General features: G+C 41.8%; 1 pseudogene; it reads left to right on the top strand.

The window, feature by feature from the left end:
- Positions 1–1,248: 1,248 nt before the first annotated feature.
- Positions 1,249–5,446, top strand: LOC146647390 (uncharacterized; annotated as a pseudogene).
- Positions 5,447–5,717: the final 271 nt, after the last annotated feature.

Here is a 5,717-nt window from a genome sequence, read left to right as displayed (position 1 = left end):
GTTTTGGACTGATTAAACTAGCAGCAGTGAGAACATCTGACTCACATCTGACCAAGCAATGAGTTATTTGACACCCTAAAACAAACATGTTGTGTTTGTTTGTTGATATTTTGCTGATATTTTCTAAAATCTTTAAGCTGATTAATAGTTCAGACTGACCAAGTTTTATCTTAGTCAGGCTTGTGGGCAGTTCTCTTTATACTCAGTAGATGGTATTTTTATACAGTTTGTATCAATACAGAAAGCAGGGGAACCGTCCGATCAGAAACATCCCTTATCCCCAACAGCATCATCATCAAAACAGTAAATTAAAGGAATCAATCCAAATCACAAGAAGATAAAAAGGCAGGTCAAATTATTCTGAGGTCACAATGACAACAATGCACAGATGGGAGTGAAAAGTCCTTCTGGGAACCTAAACAATCGACAGTTTCAGTAAAGACCAAATTCACAGCAGATCAGCTGGTAAAAAAAACAAACAGACAAGATAGCTCTGGATCATATTCAAACATTCTTAAAGAGACATGTCTGTCTCTTTAATGGCTGCATTTTCACACAAATTTCTATTTGTTTCGTAACAGACACTGACTGATACTACAGAGCAAAAATAAACAAAAATAAACTTCGCCCAGCAAATAGAATACTTTCAGTATTGTTTCTACTCAGTCCAAGCAGTTTCTTTCTAATTCACACACACATTCATTCAGTGCTTCTACTTAACTTTCACATACTCACACAGATACTATCCATCCTTTTATTTTCTTTCGCTTATCCAATTCAGGGTTGCTGGGGGCGCTGGAGTTGACCCCAGCTGCCATAAAGCGAGAGATGGGCTAGAACCTGGACAGGTCGCCAGTCTGTCGCAGGGCTCACACAGATCATACAAAATAAGAATTAAGCATAATTTGCATTAAACTGTGAGCATACTAAAGACCATACTAAAAATGTTTGATTCATCTAAATACTGGAAATGGAAAGTCCAACAAATACAAATATCATAAAGCTGATAAAATACCCGTGTCTACGCCTGTCAGTGAGAATGAGCCTCTTTATTAAACAGTAGCTTTTAAAAAACAACAACAACAACATTTGTTGCTGCAGACAATTAGCAAATCTGTCCCATAGTGTGGACTAAATATAAAACCAAGCCTGATGAATATCACGATTTTCACAGATGTTTGACCTCACAACCTTTGTTCTTACTCTCAGGTGGCAATTTTATGAAGCTGTTTCAGCACGACTGAGGACATGGACTCTAAATCTGGTGATACAATGAAGATGGCAGCACTTGGCCGGCCTTTTGGCCTGGGGATGCTGTATGACTGCCGAAGCGATAAACTTGTCCCTGGTAAGATTTCACCTTTCACCAGATTTAACCTGTCACATCTGAAGTTTCAGTATTTGAAGCTATTTTAAATTCTTTTGCTTTTGTAATCGATTTAGGTAGCACAGTGGTTAGCACTGTTAGCTTACAGCAAGAAGGTCCTCAATTTGAATCCATGAGGTTAGGTGAACTGATTATTCTAAATTGCCAATGGGTGTGAATAGTTGTCTGTCTCTCTGTGGGATGATCTGATATCCTCGTGTTGGTGTTGTTCCCAGACCATCATGAAAATGTTGTTCCAGGTTCAACATTGCAAGTGACCAATCACATTGTTGTGACGTTATTCTTTTGCGCGCCAAGCCATTCGTGCATTTATGAAATTCCAATGTTGCAAGGACAATATCAATTCTGCTTACTGTTTATTAAAGGGTTACGGTTAGGGTTAGGGTCAGGGTCTATATACATGTATATATACACACACATGTATATATATATATAAAAAAAAAACACCCAGCACGCCCCTGCGGGCGGTTTATCCTTCAAGCTCGGGTCCTCTACCAGAGGCCTGGGAGCTTGAGGGTCCTGCGCAGTATCTTAGCTGTTCCCAGGACTGCGCTCTTCTGGACAGAGATCTCCGATGTTGTTCCTGGGATCTGCTGGAGCCACTCGCCTAGCTTGGGAGTCACCGCACCTAGTGCTCCGATTACCACGGGGACCACCGTTACCTTCACCCTCCACATCCTCTCGAGCTCTTCTCTGAGCCCTTGGTATTTCTCCAGCTTCTCGTGTTCCTTCTTCCTGATATTGCTGTCATTCGGAACCGCTACATCGATCACTACGGCCATCTTCTTCTGTTTGTCTACCACCACTATGTCCGGTTGGTTAGCCACCACCATTTTGTCCGTCTGTATCTGGAAGTCCCACAGGATCTTAGCTCGGTCATTCTCCACCACCCTTGGGGGCATCTCCCATTTAGACCTCGGGACTTCCAGGTTATACTCGGCACAGATGTTCCTGTACACTATGCCGGCCACTTGGTTATGGCGTTCCATGTATGCCTTGCCTGCTAGCATCTTGCACCCTGCTGTTATGTGCTGGATTGTCTCTGGGGCATCTTTACACAGCCTGCACCTGGGGTCTTGCCTGGTGTGATAGACCCCAGCCTCTATGGATCTTGTACTCATATATATATATATGTGTGTGTGTACACGTATGTAGACGCCAGGTCAAGAAGGAGATATCATCAGCCCCACCCGAGATTGGGTACCAAAGATAGGGTATCGCCCCAAGGTTCCAAGTTAAACAGTGGCGTCCCACAAAAATCAAAATCAAATCTTTTGATATTATTACTATCATTTTCTAAAATGTTTATTATGAGTTGAGTGTTGACTGAGATGCAGAGCCTGAACTCCAGAGTTTCTCCAGTCTCCAAAGTTTCATTTACTATTTTTGTGATCATCACAAAAAAGACAAAAAAACAAAGTAATTTTTAAAAAAAGAAATTAATAAATAATAAATACATTTATTTTAGAGTGTGGTTTAATTGATGGAGTCCTGTTATTAATGTTTTTGCTTCTTCTTTTGCAGGATTGACTCTGTGGGATCGTGATGACCTGATGAAAGATATAGCAGAAAGATCAAAGCCCTCTAATGAGTTTGAAATTGTTGCATCTGAATCAATTTCTGGCAAATCTTCAGCTCTAAATGTTGAAGCTTCACTCAAGGCAAGTTTCTTAGGTGGGCTGGTTCAGGTTGATGGATCTGCCAAATATCTGAATGATAGTAAATCTTCCAGAAATCAGGCCAGAGTAACACTGAAGTACAAGGCAACCACAAAGTTCCAGGAGCTGTCCATGAATCATCTTGGAAGAGGAAACGTGAAGCATCCATATGTTTTTGATAAAGGCTTAGCAACACATGTAGTCACAGCTATTCTTTATGGAGCACAAGCTTTCTTTGTGTTTGACCGAGAAGTTTCTGAACAGGAAAATCATCAAGATGTTCAGGGCAACTTGAAGGTGACCATCAAGAAGATTCCCTTACTTTCTATAGAGGGTGAAGGTTCCCTAAAGATGGAAGACAAGGACAAAGAAAGTGTTCATAAATTCTCCTGTAAATTTTATGGAGACTTCTGTCTTCCAAAACCACCAACAATCTTTCAAGGTGCAGTAGAAGTCTACCAAAGCCTGCCAGGATTACTGGGAGACAAAGCTGTACCAGTGAAGGTCTGGCTGCTGCCACTGACAACTTTAGATTCTTCTGCTGCTAAACTCGTCCGTCAGATCAGTACAGGATTAGTGGAGGGTTATCAGTGAGCTGGGAGAAACCTGCTGAGCTCGGAGAGGATGTGCAGATATTGGGTTACATGGTGGAGTATTCAAAACAGATGATAATGAGGAAGCTCTGCAGTGGAACCAAACACAGTCAGCAGGTGAAAATGCGATCCTTTCAGGTCTCCAGACAGATACAGAATATGCAGTCAGGGTCAGATGTGATTGTGGTTCAGCTGGAAAAAGCAAAGAAAGCATCACTGTTAAAGTCTGCACAACATTTAACCACCTCGCAGAACTTCTCAAAGACAAAAGTGAAAAGATCAAATCTGATTCCCCCTCAGTTTACAAACTGCCTCTGACAGAAGAACACATGAACATAGATGGATGCAGGAAGTTTAACTTTGGAGAAGAAAGCACAAGGCAGAATCGTACAATAATGCTTTTTGGAGCGACAGGATCAGGAAAGTCCACTCTGATCGATGGGATGATCAACTACATTGTTGGTGTCGAGTGGGAGGACAGTTTCAGGTTTAAATTCATTAATGAGGATCAGTCAACATCACGAGCTCACAGTCAGACCTCTGAAGTCACTGTTTACAAAATCAACCACCAGGAGGGATTTCAAATCCCGTTCTCTCTGACCATTATTGACACTCCAGGCTTTGGAGATACAAGAGGCATAGAAAGAGACAGAGAGATCACAGAGCAGCTACGTAATCTCTTCTCTGCTCAGCACGGTGTCAGTGAAATCGATGCTGTGTGTTTTGTAGCTCAGGCTGCTTTAGCACGACTCACACCAACACAGAACTATGTGTTTGATTCAGTGCTCTCAATCTTTGGCAAAGATGTGGCAGAAAACATCAGGATCCTGGTGACATCTGTAGACGGTCAGCGACCTCCAGTTCTAGACGCAGTAAAAGCTTCAGGTGTCCCATTACCTACAGCTGATGATGGGCTGCCTGTTCACTTCAAATTTAATAATTCAGCCTTGTTTGCACACAACAGATCATCTCAGAATGACGACACTGTTGACGAAGATGAGGAAGAGGAAAACTTTGGTCAGATGTTTTGGGAAATGAGCACAAACAACATGAAGAGTTTTTTTGATTCTGTAAAAGTCACACAAGCAAAAAGCTTGAAACAGACCAACGAGGTCCTCAATCAAAGAAGGCAGCATGAAATAGTAGGACAAGCTTGGTGGAAATTAAGCAGACTGCGGTCAGTCGGGCTTCGGGAGCTAAACGAGACGACTAAAAAACTAAGAGAGTTTGAGGCCCAGATCAACAAAAATGAGAACGCCGAGTTTGAAGTTACAGTCATGAACCCTAAGCAGGAGGATGCTGGTAATTTCAGTACCAACTGTAAGAAGTGTAAGTTTACATGTCATTATCCCTGTCCTGTGAAAAAGGATGCAGCTGAAAATTGCTGTGCTGCAATGGATTCAAATGGATGCTGCACTGTGTGCCCAAGCAAATGTTCGTGGGAAGACCATGTCAGCGAGAAGAAAAAATGGGAGTATAGAGAGGATACACGGAAACAATCAGTCAGAGAGCTGAAAGAAAGCATCGGTGTCACCGATGATAAGATGACTGCTGAGGCTCTGGTTAAAAAACTGGAAAGTGTATTTTCTGATAAACTGCCTGATGTGACGGAATTGGCGAAAATGTCATGTAAGTGTGAGGACACGCTTAAACAGATAGCACTGAAGCCAGATCCTCTGTCCACCTCAGAATACATCGACATGCTGATCGAGGAAGAGAAATCAGAGGCCAACCCAGGCTGGGAGAAACGAGTGCGGCACCTGCAGGGGCTGGGAGCTAAAATACCACAAACATGTGCAATACTGTGATTGGTCAGAAAAACAGAAACAAAAAATCAAATGTGAGCAAGTCTAATTGTTCACATGATTAAGAACAACAAGAATAACGCCAAGTAATTCTCATGCACTCGTAAATATTTACTGCATGGACATAAATGACTAAATGAAGCAGTAGTACTGGTATTAGCAGAGCTGTTGATCATATTAATTTACATAAAAGATCGCAAATCCTTAAGTTGTTTTCTTTTTACCTAATTATTGTTCAGAAGATAAGACAAACTGACTGATTGGAGACTTATTT

Source organism: Rhamphochromis longiceps, linkage group LG18 (assembly GCF_057381845.1).
Source record: "Rhamphochromis longiceps isolate RC_006_pf linkage group LG18, R_longiceps_female_GT1.1, whole genome shotgun sequence".
Lineage (NCBI taxonomy): Eukaryota > Metazoa > Chordata > Actinopteri > Cichliformes > Cichlidae > Rhamphochromis > Rhamphochromis longiceps.
Note: the sequence above shows the minus strand (reverse complement) of the source record. Positions and strands in the feature narration are given on the sequence as shown.